The following is a 23,353-nucleotide window of genomic DNA, read 5'->3' on the forward strand; positions in this document are numbered from 1 at the left end:
ACTGAAAATACCATGGCTTGGGTCAGGCACACCTTAGTCTTCAAGGTGACATCTTTGCTTTTCAATACTTTAAAGAGGTCCTTTGCAGCAGATTTACCCAATGCAATCCGTCCTTTGATTTCTTGACTGCTGCTTCCATGGCTGTCGATTGTGGATCCAAGTAAAATGAAATCCTTGACAACTTTAATCTTTTCTCTGTTTATCATGATGTTGCTCATTGGTCCAGTTGTGAGATTTTTGTTTTCTTTATGTTGAGGTGCAATCCATACTGAAGGCTGTGGTCTTTGATCTTCATTAGTAAGTGCTTCAAGTCCTCTTCACTTTCAGCAAGCAAGATTGTGTCATCTGCATAACACAGGTTGTTAATACGTTTTCCTCCAATCCTGATGCCCTGTTCTTCTTCATATAGTCCAGCCTCTCGGATTATTTGCTTAGCATACAGATTGGTGAAAGGATACAGCCCTAACGCACACCTTTCCTGACTTTAAACCAATCAGTATCCCTTTGTTCTGTCCGAACAACTGCCTCTTGATCTATATAAAGGTTCTTCACAATTAAGTGTTCTGGAATTCCCATTCTTCACCATGTTATCCATAATTTGTTATGATCCACACAGTCGGATGCCTTTGCATAGTCAATAAAACACAGGTAAATATCCTTCTGGTATTCTCTGCTTTCAGCCAGGATCCATTTGACATCAGAAACGATATCCCTGGTTCCACGTCCTCTTCTGAAACCAGCCTGAATTTCTGGCAGTTGCCTGCCGATATACTGCTGTAGCCATTTTTGAATGATCTTCAGTAACATTTTGCTTGTGTGTGATATTAATGATATCGTTATATAATTTCCACATTTGGTTGGGTCACCTTTCTTGGGAATAGGCATAAATATGGATCTCTTCCAGTCAGTTGACCAGGAAGCTGTCTTCCATATTTCTTGGCATAGACAAGTGAACACTTCCCTCTCAATTGATATTCCATCAGTCCCTGGAGCCTTGTTTTTTGCCAATGCCTTCACAGCAGCTTGGACTTCCTCCTTCAGCACCATCGGTTCCTGATCATATGCCAGCTCTTGAAATGGTTGAACATTGACTAATTCTTTTTGTTATAATGACTCTGTGTATTCTTTCCATCTTCTTTTGATGCTTCCTGTGTTGTTTAATATTTTCCCCATAGAATCCCTCACTATTGCAACTTGAGGCTTGAATTTTTTCTTCAGTTCTTTCAGCCTGAGAAACGCCGAGCATGTTCTCCCATTTTGGTTTTCCATCTCCAGCTTTTTGCACCTGTCATTATAATAGTTTATTTTGTCTTCTCAAGCCACCCTTTGAAATCTTCTGTTCAGTTCTTTTACTTCATCATTTCTTCCTTTTGCTTTAGCTGCTCGATGTTTTAGAGCGAGTTTCAGAGTCTCCTCTGACATCCATCTTGGTCTTTTCCTTCTTTCCTGTTTTTTCAGTGACCTCTTGCTTTCTTCATGGATGATATCCTTGATGTCATTCCACAACTCGTCTGGTCTTCAGACACTAGAGTTCAATGCATCAAAGCTATTCTTGAGACGGTCTTTGAATTCAGGTGGGATATACTCAAAGTCATATTTTGGCTCTCGTGGACTTGCTCTGATTTTCTTCACTTTCAGCTTGAACTTGCATATGAGCAATTGATAGTCTTTTCTACAGTTTGCTGCTGGCCTTGTTCTGACTGATGATATTGAGCTTTTCCATTGTCTCTTTCCATAGATGTAGTCAATTTGATTCCTGTGTGTTCCATTTGGTGAGGTCCATGTGTATAGTCGCCGTTTATGTTGGTGAAAGAAGGTATTTGCAATGAAGTCGTTGGTCTTACAAAATTCTATCATTCGATCTCCGGCATTGTTTCTATCACCAAGGCCATATTTTCCAACTACTGATCCTTCTCTTCTTTCCAACTTTCTCATTCCAATCACCAGTAATTATCAGTGCATCCTGATTGCATTTTGATCAATTTCAGACTGCAGTAGCTGATAAAAATCTTCTATTTCTTCATCTTTGTCCTTACTGGTTGGTGTGTAAATTTGCATAATAGTCGTATTAACTGGTCTTCCTCGTAGGTGTACGGATATTATCCTATAACTGACAGCGTTGTACTTCAGGAATGATCTTGAAATGTTCTTTTTGACGATGAATGCAACACCATTCCTTTTCAAGTTGTCATCCCCAGCATAGGAGACCAATTCAGAATAGCCAATGCCTGTCCATTTCAGCTCACTAATGCCTAGGTTATCACTGTTTATACATTGTATTTCATTTTTGATGATTTCCAATTTTCCTAGATTCAGACTTTGTACATTTCAGGTTCCAATTATTAATGGATGTTTGCAGCTGTTTCTTCTCATTTTGAGTCGTGCCACATCAGCAAATGGAGGTCCCAAAAGCTTTACTCCATCCACATCAAGGTCAACTCTACTTTGAGGAGGCAGCTCTCCCCCAGTTGTCTTTTGTGTGCCTTCCAACTTGGGGGGCTCATCTTCCAGCACTATATTGGACAATGTTCTGCTGCTATTCATAAGGTTTTCACTGGCTAATTCTTTTCAGAAGTAGGCTGACGGGTCCTTCTTCCTAGTCTGCCTTAGTCTGGAAGCTCAGCTGAAACCTGTCCTCCACGGGTGACCCTGCTGGTATCTGAATACCGGTGGCATAGCTTCCAGCATCACAACAACACGCAAGCCCCCACAGTATGACAAACTGACAGACATGTGGGGGCATTAATCTGTTGGGAGATCATTTTTTCAGTTGCCCAGAATGCTCATAACCTTACTGTTTTTGTTGTTAGTTACCATCGAATCAGCTCTGACTCATGGTGACCTCAGGTACAGCAGAACAAAAACTGCCCAGCCCTACATCATCCTCACAATTGCTGGCATGTTTGAATCCATAATTGTGGTCACTGTGCCAATCTGTCTCACCAAGGATTTCCCACACCCTAGTTGGCCCTCTACCTCACCACACATGATGTCCTCCTCCAGCGACTAGTCCCTCCTGATGGCATATCCAAACCGTGTTAGTCAGGCTATGTTCTGTTGTGATCCATAAGGTTTTCATTTCCTAATGTTCAGAAGTAGATTGTTAGACCTTTTTCCTAGTCTTTGTACAGAAGCAGCACTGAAAACCGTCCACCATGGTGACCCTGCAACATGTATGCCACCACAGTATGGTAAACTGACAGATAGGTAGTGGTCAGAAATTTATATTACTACTAAAAGAAAGGGTTATGTAGGACTGTGCAGTGGTGAAACCGACACCTATAAATGCATATGTGTTACAATCCAATTGAAAATATGTTCTGCTTTTAATATCTCACATTGAGTCTTTAGGAAAGTCCCCTTTGAGATCTTTGAGTTTGAATGACCAAAAGGAGCCACTGTATGATAATAAGGAAAGAACAATCCAGACAAAGGGACCAGTTAGTGAAAAGATCCTAAAGAGCAGTGAACATTCATTCATTCATGGATCCATTCTACAAATACTTATTGAGTCTTATTACGTGCCAGGTCCTGTTTCAGGCATTAGGATTGAACAGTGAACAAAACAAAGATCTCTGCTTCGTGGCACCTACACATTCCAGGGGCAGAGTTGTGCAATAAACAATAAGCATAATAAAGTTATATTTCTCGTTAGAGATTAATAGCTGTTATAAAAAATAGTACATGGTAGGCGAGGACTGAAAGAGTGAGTGACAGGGTGTGGGGAGCTCCAGCAACAGATGATAGTATTAAGTAGAGCAGTAAAGGTAGACCTCAATAGAAGACGTATTGAACAAACAGTGAGGGGTCAGCCAAGCAGTTATCTGGAAGACAGAAGCAGGCAAGGAACAGCTAGGGCAAAGGCCCTCTGGCAAGAACATACCTAGCATGTTTCCGGAACAGCAAGAAAGCCAATGGGTAGAGCAGAATGAAAAAGGAGAAAGTCAGACAGTTAATGGGTGAATCAGATCATGCAGCATTTGTATCCAAAGTAAGAATTTTTACCTTACCTGGAAAGAAACGGAACAATTGAAATTTTGAACACAGGAGTGATATGATCTAACTAATTTTTAAAGTACCACTCTGGCTTTAACATTGAACAGTGACTGTAACAGGGTAATCATAGACATATGGAGAAAGTTAGAAGGTTGCTCCAGTAATTCAGGCAACAGACTGGGGAAGTTCGATGCGGTGGTCTGCCAGCAGGAAGGGCCCTCCTGGGGCTCCTGGTTTCTGGAGGCCTGTGTCGCTATAACATAACCCTTAGTGGGGCAAGCTCCATGGGATGATGTCAGGGAACAGCAGGGGAATAGGTCAGGTAGAAGGAGCCCTGGTGGCACAATGGTTAAGTGCTCAGCTGCTAATTGATAGGTTGGCCGTTCAAACTCACCAGCCACTCGATAGGAGAAAGATGTGGCGGTCTGCTTCCGTAAAGCTTTAAAAAACAAACAAAAAAAAACGTTGCTGTGAAGTCAGTTCTGACTCATAGCAACCTACAGGACAGAATAGAACTGCCCCATAGCCTTGGAAACGCTATGGGGAAGTTCTACTCTGTCCTATAGGGTCGCTATAAGTTGGAATTGATTTGACTGGCAATCGGTTTTTTTGGAGGTCAGGTAGAGTTTGGTAAACCTGGATAAAGAGTTTGAATTTTATTCAAGTAGGGTAATTATTTAAAATCTCTGCACTTCCATTTTTCACTTCTGACAAAATTAGGTAAGCGTACATAACCTTTCAACTCTGGGTGTGAACCCAAACAAAAACCCATTAATTCTTCAGTATTCATTAAGCTAACGGTTCAATTCACCAGATTACTAGGCATTTGTTAGAAAATAAAACTTCCCATCCACACATTTTCCCTTTTATTCTTTGAGTATCTTTCAGTTTTGCTCCAATATCTTGGTCTTCAAACTGCCCACTCTTTCAGGGTCTTGCTTTATGGATTCAACTTCAAGATTTTTCACAGAGAAAGCAAATAGGGGTCAATCATTCAACATATATTTCTTCAGCAGAGATGGTGATCCTAGCACTATGAACTTATTTTCAGCATCTTTCGAATGCTTTGCAAGAATATAAAGGTTATAAAAGATTAAATGTGAACTTGCTAAAAATTGATGGGCAAGTTTGAAACCAGAAATAAATATTGCTTCAGCTTTTAGATTGATACCGAGGCAAGCATTTTTCTTCTGGGGGGATTTTTTTTTTTTTTTTCTTCTCTACCTGTTTCTTAATATTTTCAGGTAAAGCCATTTTCTCTTGTTGTAAGGACACTGATCACAGGATCATTTACAACAGAAAACTTACAAGAATCCTATATCCAAAAATTTTTAATCATAAATTATAGATACAGTGGAAAATGGAAGACCATTCAATAATTCTCATTTTTTAATACTCTTTAGTGACATAGGAGATCTTCAATTTTTAAGTGAATGTGGTTTTTTAAATTTCTAACCTGGGAGGAAATATAACATTTTACAAAGCAGTGATTCTTTCAATGTTATAGGGTTATGAACGATTTTTTAAATTTCTTTATGAACACTTAAATTTTTTTCTATAATGAATGTATATTTTTATGATAAAATTAAAATTAAATTTACTAAGAGTGATTTGTCTTGTGTCTGGAGAGTATTATTGGTTCCAAAAAACCCCAATGTTTTTCTCTCCTAATAGAGATGGCCCCCTCAAATACTTTGGTGGCCTAGAGCAAGCTGACTAAGGTCCACACATATGAGGGCACAAGACTCTGTGAGCCACTTAAAATTTTTTTTTAATTTTTTAAATGTATAATGACCTCAATTTAAATTCATGTAAAATGACACGCAGGAAAATAAGCTATTGGGGTTTGGGGCAAAATATAAAACTATATCCTAGGCCTCAGATCTTATAAAATTATAAATGTCCCTCTCATTCCTTTCTCTGTTTAATTTGATGATTTGTATAATAATTATTTGAAAAAATTATAATTATTTGAGGGCCTGTTATTTATTTACAAACACTTGTACAGCACTGTCTTAGGCTCGCTTCTCTAGAGATGCAAAACCAGTAAGCCGTATAAATATATAGAGAGAGAGAGAGAGATTTATATCAAAAAAACAGCTCATGTGATTGTAGAGTCTGGAACATCCCAAGTCCATGGATCAGGATAGAGTTTTCTCCTGATTCACATAGCCACAGGGACTGGTGAACCCAAGATTGGCAGGTCGGAGAGCAGGGCTTCTGGTCACAAGCTGTGAAGATTGATGTATCTCAAGGTAGGCAGGTAAGCTGCTAGCTCAAATCCCAAGAACCGGGGCTCAGACAATAAGAGGTAGCTGTAGGGTCCAGAACAAGCCAAAAGCCTTGGCAAAAAGATCAGGAAGGAAGTAGGCAGCAGAGGGTAGAGAGATGAAGGCTGAGGGGGCAGTGACTGACCACAGGCCTCGCCCCCACCGGTACCACTCAGCAGATTCCATCGTGGGGGTGATCACATATCAAATTTCAAAACACTGAGAATTGTAGCCCAGCCAAGTTGACACACAATCTTAACCATCACAAGCGCTTACTATATGCCACCACTGTTTCGAAGTGCTTCATATACATAACTCATTTTAGCCCTTATAACAAACTTAGAAGGCAGATTGTATTACTATCTCTATTTTATAGATGAGAAAGAGAGACATAGGGAATTTATGTCATTTGCCCAAGGCCACATGGCTAACAAGTGTCAAGGTTGAGATTCCAACCCTTGCAATTGGCCTCTAAAGTCCATACTCCTCACCACAGTCCAAAGGGAACATATAGACATTAGTCCAATAATCATGCAAAATAAATATATAATTGCAATGTCTAATAAACCTACTGAAGAAAAATGTAGAAAGAGTGTGTGTGGGTGTGTGTGTATTTGTAAAGTGAGGCCCTTACACCTTGGTAAATTTGGGGGTGTCTCTAGTCTTGTTTCTCTTCATTTTCTGTCCATTGCAGAGCATGGCAGTGTAGCTCACTGGATACCATGAAAAAGAAGGGCAAAACAGGAAATCTCACCACTCTCCAATGATTGTTACAAACCAAAGTCAATGATAACACTCCCTGCTTTTCAATGGAAGTGCAGTGTTGGTCAGCCCATGTGTAGGCATAAACCAAAAAAAACCAAACCTGTTGCAGTCGAGTCAATCCTGACTCATAGCAACCCTATAGGACAGAGTAGAACTGCCCCATAGGGTTTCCAAGGAGCATCTAGTAGATTCAAACTGCAGTCTTTTTGATTAGCAGCTGTAGCTCTTAACCACTACACCATCAGGGTTTCCATGTGTAGGCATGTTTTTGTTGTTATTAGGTGCCCTTGAGTCAGTTCCAAGTCACAGTGACCCTGTGCACAACAGAACAAAACACTGGCTGGTCCTGTGCCATCCTCACAGTTGTTGCTATGCTTAAGCCCGTTGTTGCAGCCACTGTGTCAATCCATCTCATTGAGGGTCCTCCTCTTTTTCTCTGACCCAACACTGCAATTCAAAGGCGTCAGTTCTTCAGTCTTCCTTAGTCATTGTCCAGCTTTCATATGCATATGAAATGATTGAAAACACCATGATTTGGGTCAGGCACACCTTAGTCTTTACGGTGACATGTGTAGGCATAGGAACTGATTTCTCTCTTCAAAAAGAGACAAGCAGAGAATGTTTATATGAGCAGAAGTATGTACCACTATTGGGACCTCTGCAGTAAGTTACCCTTATCTCCCACCAATATGAACCCTCACAAGTTCCTGTTGTACACTATATTGGTTTCCTAGGGCCACCAGAACAAATTACAACAACAGAAATTTATTCTCTCACAGTTCTGTAGGCCAGAAGTTGGAAATCAAAATGACTGCAGGTTTGGTTTCTTGTGGAGGCTGTGAGGGAGGATCCGTACCTCTCTCCTAGCTTCTGGTGGCTGCCGACAATCTTGGGAGCTCCTTGATTTGTAGACACATCTCTCTGTCTCCATCTTCATATGGTCTTCCCCTCAGTCTGTCTGTGTCTTCTTCTCTATCTCTTATAGGAGCACTTGTCATTGTGTTTAGGGTTAGGGACAACCCTAAATCCAGGATGATCTCATCCCAAAATCCTTAAGGCCCTATTTCCAAAGAAAATCACATACACAGGTACCAGGGGTTAAGACTTCAACATATCTTTTTGAGGTCACCATCCAACCCACTATACAGTCTTTGGGAAGGAAAAGGAGATGAAATCAGAGAAAGGAATAACCGTAGTTTCAATTATTGATTAGTTTTCATTGGTATAGATATAATCCAGAGGGATTTTTTTTTTTTCCACTCATGTCTTTCATCAGAGAAAGGGAAGATATATGTAATAGGAAGCCAGGCTTTGTGTGGGTGAAACAATGTGAGCCATACAATTCGAATTCTTTTTTTTTTAAGTTTCTATTTATATGTGATTTTTTAAAATCTGTGTATCTTGATATAATATGTGGGAGACTTGTCATTATGAAATCTCCTTTGTGATGCCATAGACTAAACTTTAGTTTCTGGAATAGGTTTTCTGGAGCGCTCCAATCACATGCAACACGCAGATACCAGCAGGGCCACCCATGGAGGACAGGTTTCAGCTGAGCTTCCAGACTGAGACAGAATAGGAAGGACCGGGGAGTCTACTTCTGAAAAGCTTTAGCCAGTGAAAACCTTATAAATAGCAGCGGAACATTGTCTGATACAGTGCTGGAAGATGAGCCCCCCAGGTTGGAAGGCACATAAAAGATGACTGGGGAAGAGCTGCCTCCTCAAAGTAGAGTCAACTTTAATGATGTGGGTGGAGTAAAGCTTTCGGGACCTTCATTTGCTGATGTGGCATGACTCAAATTGAAAAGAAACAGCTGTAGACATCTATTAATAATCGGAACCTGGAATGTACGAAGTATGGATCTAGGAAGATTGGAAATCGTCAAAAATAAAATGGAACACATAAACATCGATATCCAAGGTATTAGTGAGCTAAAATGGACTGGTATTGGCCATTTTGAATCAGACAATCATACAGTCTACTATGCTGGGAATGTCAACTCGAAGAGGAATGGTGTTGCATTCATCATCAAAAAGAATGTTTCAAGATGTATTCTCAAGTACAACGCTGTCAGTGATAGGATAATATCCATATGCCTACAAGAAAGACCAGTTAATGACTATTATTCAAATTTACACACCAGTCACTAGGGCCAAAGATGAAGAAATAGAAGATTTTTATCAGCTGCTGCAGTCTGAAATTGATCGAAATGCAATCAGGATGAATTGATAACTACTGGTGATTGGAATGCAAAAGTTGGAAACAAAGAAGAAGGATCGGTATTTGGGAAATATGGCCTTGGTGATAGAAACAATGCCAGAGATCCAGTGATAGAATTTTGCAAAACCAATGACTTCTTCATTGCAAATACCTTCTTTCACAAACATAAACGGTGAATATACACATGGACCTCGCTGGATGGAACACACACAAATCAGATTGACTACATCTGTGGAAAGAGACGATGGAAAAGCTCAATATCATCAGTCAGAACAAGGCCAGGGGCCGACTGTGGAACAGACCATCAATTGCTCATATGCAAGTTCAAGCTGAAACTGAAGAAAATCCAAGCAAGTCCACAAGAGCCAAAATATGGCCTTGAGTATATCCCACCTGAATTTAGAGACCACCTGAAGAATAGATTTGATGCATTGAACACTAGTAACCGAAGACTGGATGAGCTGTGGAATGACATCAAGGACATCATATATAAAGAAAGCAAGAGGTCTTTGAAAAGACAAGAAAGAAAGAAAAGACCAAGATGGCTGTCAGAGGAGACTCTGGATCTTGCTCTCAAACATCGAGCAGCTAAAGCAAAAGGAAGAAATGATGAAATAAAAGAACTGAACAGAAGATTTCAAAGGGCGTCTCGAGAAGACAAAGTATTATAACGACATGTGCAAAGAGCTGGAGATGGAAAACCAAAAGGGAAGAACAAGTTCGGCATTTCTCAAGCTGAAAGAACTGAAAAAAAAATTCAAGCCTCGAGTTACCATAGTGAAGGATACAGGAAGAATCAAAAGAAGATGGAAGGAATACACAGAGTCATTATACCAAAAAGAATTAGTCAATGTTCAACCATTTCAAGAGCTAGCATATGATCAGGAACTGATGGTACTGATGGAAGAAGTCCAAGCTGCTCTGAAGGCATTGGCGAAAAACAAGCCTCCAGGAATTGATGGAATATCAACTGAGATGTTTCAACAAACAGATGCAGCACTGGAGGTGCTCACTCATCTGTGCCAAGATACATGGAAGACAGCTTCCTGGACAACTGACTGGAAAAAAGAGATCCATATTTATGCCTATTCCCAAGAAAGGTGACCCAACCAAATGTGGAAATTCTATAACAATATCATTAATATCACACGCAAGCAAAATGTTGCTGAAGATCATTCAAAAATGGCTACAGCAGTATGCTGACAGGGAACTCCCAGAAATTCAGGCAGGTTTCAGAAGAGGACGTGGAACCAGGGATATCGTTGCTGATGTCAGATGGATCCTGGCTGAAAGCAGAGAATACCAGAAGGATATTTACCTGTGTTTTATTGACTGTGCAAAGGCATTCGACTGTGTGGATCATAACAAACTATGGATAACACTGCAAAGAACGGGAATTCCGGAACACTTAGTTGTGCTCATCAGGAACCTTTACGTAGATCAAGAGGCAGTTGTTTGGACAGAACAAGGGGATACTGATTGGTTTAAAGTCAGGAAAGGTGTGCATCAGGGTTGTATTCTTTCACCATAACTATTCAATCTGTATGCTAAACAAATAATTTCAGAATCTGGACTATATGAAGCAGAACAGGGCATCAGGATTGGAGGAAGACTCATTAACAACCTGTGTTATGCAGGTGACACAACCTTGCTTGCTGAAGGTGAAGAGGACTTGAAGCACTTACTAATGAAGATCAAACACCACAGCCTTCAATATGGATTGCACCTCAAAATCAAGAAAACAAAAATCCACACAACTGGACCGATGAGCAACATCATGATAAACAGAGAAAAGATTAAAGTTGTCAAGGATTTCATTTTACTTGGATCCACAATCGACAGCCATGGAAGCAGCAGTCAAGAAATCAAAAGACGCATTGCATTGGGTAAATCTGCTGCAAAGGACCTCTTTAAAGTATTGAAAAGTAAAGATGTCACCTTGAAGACTAAGGTGTGCCTGACCTGAGCCATGGTATTTTTAATCGCATCGTATGCATGTGAAAGCTGGACAATGAATAAGGAAGACCGAAGAAGAATTGACGCCTTTGAATTGTGGTGTTGGCGAAGAATATTGAATATACCATGGACTGCCAAAAGAACGAACAAATCTGTCTTAGAAGTACAGCCAGGATGCTTCTTAGAGGCAAGGATGGCGAGACTGTGTCTTACATACTTTGGACATGTTGTCAGGAGGGATCAGTCCCTGGAGAAGGACATCATGCTTGGCAGAGTACAGGGTCAGCAGAAAAGGGGAAGACCTTCAACAAGGTGGATTGACACAGTGGCTGCAACAATGACCTCAAGGATAACAACGATTGTAAGGATGGCTCAGGACCGGGTAGTGTTTCGTTCTGTTGTGCATAGGGTCGCTATGAGTTGGAACCAACTCGACGGCACCTAACAACAACCAATCACATGTCTACAAGGCTTTAGAGAAATCCCATGCCTAGGGCACATCGGTGTCTTCTCAGCTGGAGAGATAGCAAGCTGACATCTTAAACGCTGAGCAGAATTTAATCCTAATACAACAGGGTGTCAGGAGTCCCTGGATGGCTCAAATGGTGAAGTGTTTGACTAGTAGCTGAAAGTTGGTGATTCCAACCCACCCAGAGGTGCCTTGGAAGACAGGCCTGGAGATCTGAAAGGTCACAGCCTTGAGAACCCAATAGAGCAATTCTGCTCTGCACACATGGGTGGGAATCAATAGGAGGGCAACTAACAACCACAACAGAGTGTAAAAACCAGGGACCCCATGCCAACAGAATTCTACCTTTTGTAAAGAACTTTGAACTGCTTCAGGCATAACCACCTGTTTGGCAGAACCTCCTGAGATGGTTGCCAAGTTATTCCTGAACCTCAGAAGACTGTGTTCACGCGTGCATGGAAATCTCACTTGTCTCAGCCTTTATAGAGCTTCTGCCAAATTCTTTAAAAAAAAACCTTGACTGCCACCCTAATCTACCCTGTGGGCCTCTACAATGAGGCCCTGAACCTGCAACCACAGTTGACTGGACAAGGGGAAGGAATTTGTACGAATATGCTTTCCATCAAAGTCCTTTCCTAGGGATTTGGAATGGGGAGCAAGAGAAATTTCATTTCTCCATGAGAAATAGCTATTACCTCTGAAAGTGGGTGTTAGTGGGGGCCATGGTCTGTCTGCATTGTATAGCCAATAAAGCCGTTCTGCCAGGGGGAAGAAACTGAAGAAAACTTGGGGAGACAATCAACAAAAGGATTTCTTGCCCTGGTATCCATGAGATACCTCTGTATCACTATCAGGCATTCCAATTTCTTGGCTTTTTACTTGATTGGTTGATTTTGTTTAAACCAAGCTCAGCTACCTTTAGCTGCCACTGAAGAGTCTTTTAACTAATATGTTCTTATTGGGTGCCGCCAAGTCAGTTTCTACTCATGGTGACCCCATGTGCTGCAGAGTAGCAGTGCCCCGTAGGGTTATCTAGGCTATAATTTTTACAGAACCAAATCGCCTGGTCTTTCTCCCATGGAGCCACTGGGTAGGTTCAAACCGCTAACCTTTCAGTTAGCAGCCAAGCGCAAAACTGTTGTGCCACCAGGGCTCCTTAATGAATATTGTGACTTTAATAATTCAAGGAGGAACTGACTGATGGATAATCTTAACATTTGAATAGTGACCTGGATGAATGCGTGCATGCACGCACACACACACATTCCTTTAGAATTAGCTGTACCAGATATCATGTCCATGTGCCTAGCTGCAGCCGTGGACATGGATCACTCCTCATTAGAGCAGCAAAGTTATCAAGCTGGAAGAAAAGAAAGCAAATAAATTCTAATCTGAGAAAAACTAGCAGGCATTTCCTAGAAATAGCTCTGACCCAAACCCAGCCAGAGCAGATTCAACCGGAGGGATATAAACAGAAATCACACCCTGACTACTATAATTAAACTAAACTAGATTTTAGAGGAAATTCTTCTTGGTGAAAAGCAAGGAATCTCTAGAGCGGTTCAGTCTTCCTAAGGACTTAGGAGGACCGTTATCAAATTTGCGGCTTGCAGGCTGAAATCTTTTTTGAAACAAACTGATCAATGCAAAAATAAAAATCAGGAAATCCTTGTTATCAAGGCTAAAATGCTATTCATCCAGAGGTTGTTGAGGTTCAAAAGTATTAGCTATTCTCTGCAGACTGGAACTTCCACCCAACACATGTTTTAGGTAATCATACATCTTTTGTCATTATATTTTTTTCTTAATACCCTTGTACATTCCTAGTCCCTTTATCCATATTTTATCTGCCTACTTTATATCTGACTGTACTATTCATATCTGGGGACGAGAGTCCCTGATAGTTTTAAGAGGATTAATATAAAGGAAATGGGCTTTATTAGTTTGGATTTGTTTTATTAGCATTCTACAGTTTGATTAGAATGAGAAAGTCGAGAGAGTCTTGTTTGCCTAGCAGAGGTAAAAACAACAGAAAATGAAATAAACTGAACCTCAATGTATTATTGATAGAACACGAAGACGTTTTCCACAGCATCCTTGTAAGTACAGAGGTCCTTGTGTGAGACAATAGAGAACAAAGACGCTTTTAATTCATTTTTCCAGGCCATTTTTAGTTCCTTTGCAGATACCTTTAGTTAAGTGAAGGGCACGCTCTTTCTTTAAAAGAAACTTAGAGAAAGGCACCAAAATATAACAGACAACTATATTAAAATATTTACCATTTGTTGATTTGGGACATAGAGTGAATGACAGATTTTAGCATAATGTTTGCAGAAGGAGAGAGAAAAAATTCCATGAGCATCTATGATGTTGTTTTGCTTGGCTTTATGCTGAAAATACATCTGAGAAAAATGAAAATTAATCTGGAGGGGGGGAGGATTTCTCTGATAATGTAACCATACAGTGTCAGCAGAATTTTTCAAATCATTAGCAGTTAAGAAATAAGATGAACGGATTTTTTTTTTAATCTAAATTTTATAAAATGAGTCGAGCTCTCTTGCAGAATGGCTAAATGACAAAATGGGTGTGGTCCTAGATAAATTCTTAAAATATATATATATATATGCATGTGTGCAGGTTACATATTTCTCTTCCACCCTCATCCCCAAACCCCATGATATGATAAATTCATTACTAGTTACAGGTAAGGGGATGCTCCCTGGAATGACCACTTTGAATAAAGGTATACGATTAGCTAAAATTCTTGGCAGGTCAAAGAGCAATATATGTGGAAAGAAATCAGTTGGAAGCTTTCACGTTTTGTTTTGTAATTTTGAGTTTGAGAATTCTAGCAAATGGGATAAGGAGCCTATTTGTTAAATGGCAAAGATAGTAACAGACAGAGCTCACCAATACAGACGCTATTCTACTTGCTGAGTAAGAGAAGCCCTCCCATAGAGGAGAACTTTTTAAAGAATGGAAGACAATGAAATAATACCTGAGCTGTTTGATGTGGGTGGGAGTTAAGGTAATGTAAAGCTCAGAAACATTTCTAAGGAAAGGGGATTAGGCACTCTGGACATAAAAAATATGCCAATTTTTTTTTATACCGCTTTAGCAGTCTGGCAGAATAATGAAAGACCACCCACTTTGTAATCAGACCAACCAGGGTTTGAATGCTGACTCTCCCCCTCCGTGGCTGGGTTGATAGGTCTCAATTTTCCCGTCTGTGTAATGGAGATTAAAACGTTGTCTGTGAATTAAAATATGGCAATCACCTACAACCCTGCCTGGCGCATAAGTACTGTCTAAAAGGATATTGTCACTATTTCTAAACTCCATATCACGAGAGCTTCTCGATTTGCCGGAACTGCAGCTTTTATCATTGGCTCTGTACTGAAATGCTGGGGCTTCATTCTTAGGGAGAATGTAGGATTGAATTTTATATTTCAGACTATTTCAGTGAGTTGGATCACTTTTTTGACACTTTTTAGTCTCAATTGGGAGTACCTGGGTAGTATATATGGCTAATGTGCTTGGCTGTTTAACCAAAAGGTTGGAGGTTCGAGGCCACCCAGAGGTGCCTTGGAAGAAAGACCTGATGATCTGCTTCTGAAAAGTCAGGCGTTGAAAATCCTGTAGAGTGCAGTTCCACTCTGACACAGGAGGGGTCGTCCTGAGTCAGAGTGGACGGGACGGCAGCTGGTGGTCTCCATTGACCTGTCACATCCTCCTTGCTTTTCTACACAGATGACACACCTGCAGCTCTGTTTGAAAATATTTACGAAGTATTGGTCTCTTCTAATCTCCAAACATAAGAATAATTTTTTTAGGTTAACTCTTCCTGGTACATTTGTGAGAAGGTGACAGTCTGAAAATCTTTCATATTTAATGTTAAAATCCCAGTTTAAATGTTTTTAAGGCTCTTAAAATAGTAATACTTTATTTATAAACTATTTCAAATATGCAAAAATATATCCATACACATACTACTGGCTTTTACCAATTTATAATATTTTGCCATATTTATTTCAATTTCTTGCGGCAATAAAGCACAGCCTCCTTCAGAGTAGCTGCTATTGCTCTACCAGTATGGCGGTTATTGTTAAGCAGCTTTGAGTTGATTTTTGATTCACAGCCACCCCATGTCACAGAGTAGAACTGCCCAATAGGGTTTTCTTGGCTGTAATCTTTACAGAAACAGATCACCGGGTCTTTCCCCTGCAGAGGCACTGGATGGGTTCAAACTGCCAACCTTTCCGTTAGCAGCAGAGCATTTAACCATTGTTCCACCAGGGCTCCTTCTGTTATCATCACACCATTATTATTTTATGTTTATCTTCCCAAGCAGATACTTATAGCATTACCAGATAGATAAATGTATGAAACTTAATGCGTGATTCTTTTAAGTTTTTAAATTTTACAGATGTAGTATTGTATGTTTAAAATATTCTATAAACTGCTTTTTGTTCAACAGTTTTGGGATTTATCCATATAGATATATGTAGTGTTGTTTATTTTCACCACTGTATAATATTCCATGATAAAAAATATAGCAAAGTTATCTACCGAAGTCCCCTTTTAAGGGATATTTAACTTATTGCGATTTTTCACTATACCAATGACGATATGAACGTTCTTGAATGTATTTTCTCGCGCAAATGAACAAGTTTCTCTAATGTATATTCTTAGAAGTAGAAGTGCTGGGACAAAGGGAAAGCAAAACCCACAACTGCAACTTCGCTAGATGTTGTAAAGATGCTCTCCAGAATGATTGCAACAGTTTACACTCCACCAATGATATAGGGAAATTCCTGCCTCCGCCCCCTTCCACTCCCATCTGTCTTAACACTTGATAATGTCAGATTCCTTAATTTCTGAATTCTTAATTGGCATTCTCCCAATCACCAGTGAGATCAGGCCTCTTTCATATACTCACTACCTTTTATCTTTTTTTTCCTAAAGACCATGGGTTCCGATCCATGCCCTCTTTTCTAGATAACTTTTTTTCTTATTGATTGTAGGAATTCTTCATGTATTCTGAGTGATAATCTTTTGTTATGTGTGTTCAGATATCTTTTCTGGCCACTCTATATTTTAACGCTGTTTATGGAGTCTTTTTATTTTTAAACTAAGACTTTTTCATGTTTTATTTTTAAAATCCTTCTCCACTCTTAAGATTACAAAAATAGACTTCTCTGTGTTCTTCTAAAATTCTTAAATGATTCCTTTCATATATAAGTGTTTGATCTAACTGAAATTTGTCTGCGATGTAAGGCAGGAATTTGATTTTTATTATTTTACTTACGGATGCCCATTTGTCCAATGATAGTTTCAGTAGTCCATCTTTCCCCTCACATTGATAAAGATGCCCTCCACTTGTTTCCATTATTTTATGCGATAGCCTGGTACCAAAATCATGTTTACTAAGACCATATACTCTGTATGGTATCCCTCCTATACCCAATATAGTCTTAAAATTACTTAGATAGCCGTTGTGCTTCGTTCATCCAAATGAATTATAAAGTCATGTTGTTAAATTCCATAAATAGCCCCTTGGGATTTTTTTTGAATTACAACAATTTCATAATTTGGTGAGAGTCACCAACTTGATGTCATTAAGGCTCTCTATCTATATTCTTGTATATCTCTCCTTTTGTTCAGGTCTTCTTTTCTGTCCTACAGTAGTTGTCTTGGTTGGATTTAGTAAGGCTATATAAATTAGAAAACCCCAAAATGGGAAAACTTAAGCAAGAGCGTTTATTTCTCTCATAAAGTGTGGAGTTAGGTGCTTCAGGGCTAATATACTAGTTCCACGATTACTGGAGGCTCAAGCTCCTTCTCACTTTCCTCTCCACCATTCTTGAAGTCGCCTAATCATCTGTGATGGCTCCTGGAACTCCAGCTGTCCCATCTCCATTCAGTCAGACAGGAGAGAAAGCAAAAAGCACTCAGTCCATTGGCCCTTGGAGGAGCCTTTCCAGAAGCTTCTCCTAATAACTTCTCTTACATCGTATTAGCCAGAACATAATCTCACGGCCCTACTTAGCCAAAAGGGAGGCCAGAAAATGCCATCTTTTAACTGAACCCATTCCTGCCTCCAGTTGTTGTTGAATCAGCTCTGACTCATGGCGAGCCCATGTGTGTCAGAGTCGAACTGTGCTCCGTAGGATTTTCAATAGCAGAATTTTCGGCCTTTATTCCGAGGTGCCTCTGGATGGACTAGAATCTCCAATTTTTCAGTTAGCATCTGAGCACGTTAACTGGTTGCACCACCCAGGGACTCTTCCCAATAATTTAGAGGTTTGTTATTAACTTAAAAAGCACAAACAAATATTAACAGTCTCTTATCATACATTTTATAAGACTTGCAGATTTGTTCCAAATACGTAATAATTTTTGCTGACGTTATAATTTTGTCTGTTTATATTTCTAATTGATATGACTCCTGTATAGAAATACTTTTTTATTTTTGTGTTTTAATCAGAATCAACTCACTGGCAGCTAACAACAACACAGAAATGTCCTATTATAAGTTAGTGGCTGTCTTACATAATAAAAAGGGTCTTTCCTGCATTGAATCCCCTGGTGGATCAACAGCTAACCTTTTGACTGCTAACCAAAAGGTTGGCAGCTCAAACCCACCCAGTGGCTCTTTGGGAGAAAAACCTGGTGATCTGCTCCCTTAAAGATTAAAAAAAACAAAAACAAAAAACCCATTGCCATCCAGCCAGTTCTGACTCATAGCGACCCTATAGGAAGAGTAGAACTGCCCCACAGGGTTTCCAAGGAGCAGCTGATGGATTCGAACTGCCAACCTTTTGGTTAGCAGATGAGCTTTTTAACCACTGCACCACCAGGGCTCTTCTTAAGATTACAGCCTAGGAAACCCTGTGGGACAGTTCTGCTCTGTCACATGAGATGGCTACGAGTTGAAATCACCTCAGCGGGACCTAACGACACAGCAACAATCTCTGATCTACTAATATTGCGGAAATGTTATTTGTCTTGATAGTTTGCCAATAGTTTGTATTTAGAGAAACATGTCTGGAAGTAAGGGGAGTTTTATCTCTGACTTTCTAATTCTGTAATTCTTTTTTCTGTTTCTAATACTATAAAAATTACTAAGAACCGTATGTGTTCAGTGAGAAATTTGAAGTTTCACCATAAATCATAATTTTTCTCTAGACCTCATGGATATAAAATTACCTAAATCTAGTTTGCTAAGTGATTTTATCATGACAGGTACTGAATTTTATTAAATAGCTTGTTATCTCTTTATCTGTTGTTAAGTATCTATTGAATTGATCATTTGGTTTTTGTTCTTTTTTTATTTATTTATTTGCTGTGTTTTATCAGTTAATTTTTCTGATCTTTGCATTCCAGGGCACGGAACCCTGTTATTATGATGTATTTTATATATATCGTATATATAAATGGTTTTGGTTTTATATATATATAGTTATATATATTTATCTAGTATTCCTTCCATACACAGAGTCATTACACCAAAAAGAATTAGTCGGTGTTCAACCATTTCAAGAGGTGGCATATGATCAGGAACCGATGGTACTGAAGGAAGAAGTCCAAGCTGCTCTGAAGGCATTGGTGAAAATCAAGGCTCCAGGAATTGATGGAATATCAATTGAGATGTTTCAACAAACAGATGCAGCACTGGAGGTGCTCACTCATCTATGCCAATAAAGATGGAAGACAGCTTCCTGGCCAGCTGACTGGAAGAGATCCATATTTATGCCTATTCCCAAGAAAGGCGACCCAACCGAATGTGGAAATTATAGAACAATATCATTAATATCACACGCAAGCAAAATTTCGCTGAAGATCTTTCAAAAATGGCTGCAGCAGTATGTCAACAGGGAACTGCCAAAAATTCAGGCCAGTTTCAGAAGAGGACATGGAACCAGGGATATCATTACCCAGATATCATTGCGATGTCAAATGGATCCTGGCTGAAAGCAGAGAATACCAGGATGTTTACCTGCGTTTTATTGACTATGCAAAGGCATTCGACTCTGTGGATCATAACAAATTATGGATAACATTGCAAAGAATGGGAATTCCAGAACACTTAATTGTGCTCATGAGGAACCTTTACATAGATCAAGAGGCAGTTGTTTGGACAGAACAAGGGGATACTGATTGGTTTAAAATCAGGAAAGGTGTGTGTCAGGGTGGTATTCTTTCACCATACCTATTCGATCTGTATGCTGAGCAAATAATCCAAGAAGCTGGAGTATGTGAAGCAGAACGGGGCATCAGGATTGGAGGAAGACTCATTAACAACCTGTATTATGCAGATGACACAACCTTGCTTGCTGAAGATGAAGAGAACTTGAAGCACTTACTAATGAAGATCAAAGACCATAGCCTTCAGTATGATTGCACCTCAACATAAAAGAAAACAAAAATCCTCACAACTGGACCAATGAGCAACATTATGACAAACGGAGAAAAGATTGAAGTTGTCAAGGATTTCATTTTACTTGGATCCACAGTCAACACCCATGGAAGCAGCAGTCAAGAAATCAAAAGACACATTGCATTGGGTAAATGTGCTGCAAAGGACCTCTTCAAAGTGTTGAAGAGCAAAGATGTCACCTTGAAGACTAAGATGCACCTGACCCAAGCCATGGTATTTTCAGTTGCATCATATGCATGTGAAAGCTGGACCATGAATAAGGAAGAGCAGAGAAGAACTGACACCTTTGAATTATGGCGTTGGCAAAGAATATTGAATATACCATGGACTGCCAAAAGAACAAACAAATCTGTCTTAGAAGAAGTACAACCAGAACCCTCCTTAGAAGAATGGTGAGACTGCCTTTGATGTACTTTGGGCATGTTGTCAGGAGGGATCAGTCCCTGGAGAAGCACATCATGCTTCGCAGGGTACAGGGTCAGCGGAAAAGAGGAAGACCCTCAATGAGGTGAATTGACACACTGGCTGCAAGCATAACAATGATTGTAAGGATGGTGCAGGACCGGGCAGTGTTTCGTTCTGTTGTGCACAGGGTCGCTATGCGTCAGAACCTCTCAACGTCACCTAACAACGACAACGTTTATCTAGTGTATATAAATATATATATTTTATGTGGTTTTATATATATTTACCTAAATATATGCATATATAACCAAAACTAAATCTGTTGCCATTGAGTTGATTCCAACTCACAGCAACTCTATATGACAGAGTAGAACTGCCCCATAGGTTTTCCAAGGAGCAGCTGGTTGATTCAAACTGATGACCTTTTGGTTAGCAGCCATAGCTCTTAACCACTGCGCCACTAGGGCCCCCAATATATACATCCATCTGGTTATGTATCATATTTTATGCAAATAATGCATGCCTTCTGTGTTAGTTTGCTGGCCGTGTCCTACCCCGTGAGGTATTTTTTAAGCACAACATACTAATTTTTTTTTTTTGCAGCCAACACGTGGAAGAGGATCAGCCTGGCAGTGCTTGTGAGTGTGACTCTCGGTGGGGACAGTGCAGCCAGCAAACAAACACAGAAGGTACTTGTTGTTTACATAAAAATAGTGTAGGTATATTTATATAGTTTTATACATATACATATGGTCACTATGAGTTGGAATCAACTCAAAGACAAAGAATTTTTGTGTGTCTGTATGTATATATATATGATATACACAATATATATTTTATATGTATATATCAACCTGTTGCCATCGAGTCAGTTCTGACTCATAGTGACCTTCTAGGACAGGGTAGAACTGCCCCATAGGGTTTCCAAGGAGTGATTGGTGAATTCAAACTGCCAACCTTTTAGTTAGTAGCCTGAGCCCTTAACCAGTAGTTATATATATATGTATAGTTATATGTAGTTTCATATATATAGCTTGATATATGTATAGATATAGTTTTATATGGTAGCACAGTGGTTAAAAGCTCGATGGCTAACCAAAAGGTCAGCAGTTCAAATCCACCAGCCACTTCTTGGAAACCCTATGGGATAGTTCTGCTCTGTCCTATAGGGTCACTATGACTCAGAATCGACTAAATAGCAACGTGTTTTTTATATATATATAAAAATATGTATATACAAACAAAAATATATATATATAAAAACGTATATATACATTTGTAACCACAATATGCTAATTTTATGTATATGTGGTATATATATATAACTACATTCAAATTGCTAGCATTGTAGTTAGAAATTTTGCCTTTGCCCTATGAGAAACTGATCTGAAATATTCTTATCCTGTACTGTCTTTGACTTGTTCTGATATAAAAATTATAGTAGTATCATAGAAAGCTTAGATTTTTTAATACTTCAAAGCACTTTGTATAAATTATGAATTATCTGTTAATTGAATGTTGGTAAAATTTGCCTACAACTACCCTGTTGTTCATATTCTGGAGCCCCTACCCCCCAACTCCTGCAACTGCCATCAAGTTGATTCCAGCTCATAGAAACCTCATAGGGTCTCCAAGGCTATAAATCTTTACAGAAGCAGACTGCCACATCTTTCTCCTGTGGAGCAGCTGGTGGGTTCGAACTGCTGACCTTTCGGTTAGCAGCCAAGCGCTTTAACTACAGCGCCACCAGGGGTCCTCTGGAACCCCTAATTTATATATTATTACTATTTCTAAATTTTAGTAATGCACCTTAAGGCTGCACGTATACCTGTAATACCACTCTAACTGCGTCCCACAAATTTTAGAATATAGTATTTTAAATTTTTCCTAGGATTTTTCCTTTAACTCTGAGTTATTTATGAGCCTGCTTATTTTATAAGTGTTCTGGATCAGCCAGTCAGGGTTTGCACCCAGGCACATCACTTTCTAGCTGTGTCCTTGTTACAGATTGAATTATGTCCCCAAAAATATGTGTTGTAAATCCTAACTCCTATACCTGTTGTTATAATTGCATCTGGGAATGGATCTCTTTGTTACTTTGATGAGGTGGTATTAGAGTAGGGTGTATCTTAAATCAATCTCTTTTGAGATAGAGAAGATAAGAGCAGAGATGGGGGGGAAGATAGGTGCCATGTCACATGAAGATCACCAAGGAGCCAGGAAACTATGGTGCCTACAGATCCCAGAAAGAGATAGGGACCTTCTCCAGGAGCAGACAAAGAGTGCATTCCAGGGGCACTCTTGGAGCCAGCACCCTGAGTTCAGACATCTAGCCTCCTATTGTGAAAGAATAAATTTCTGTTTGTTAAGGTCACCCACTTATGGTATTTCTGTCATAGCAGCACTAGATAACTAAGACAGTCCTTGTGCTAAGGTGTTTAGGTGGTAGAAATGGTTTACACTCAACTACTAACCTAAAGGTTTATTTGCCATTCAAACCCTTCCAGCGGCACCCCAGAAGAAAAGCCTGGCAATCTGCTTCCAGAAAAAAAAAAAACCCTATGGAGCAGTTCTACTCTGTAACACATGAGGTCACCACTCAACAGCAGCAGGTACAGGTATGTCCTTGTACTGGTTACTTCACCTCTCTAAACTCCAATCTCCGCCCTTCACCCCCCACCCCCCCCACCCCCAGTAAAGTGGACATAATGACACTTCACACAGTTATGGAGATCTAATGAGATGATATACAATGCCTTGAGCTTGTTAAGCAGTCATTAATAACGGCTGCCATTGTTATACTGGCAATATTTGAAATAGAAAGGAGGA

This window comes from Elephas maximus, chromosome 20 (genome assembly GCF_024166365.1).
Source record: "Elephas maximus indicus isolate mEleMax1 chromosome 20, mEleMax1 primary haplotype, whole genome shotgun sequence".
Taxonomy (NCBI): Eukaryota; Metazoa; Chordata; class Mammalia; order Proboscidea; family Elephantidae; genus Elephas; species Elephas maximus.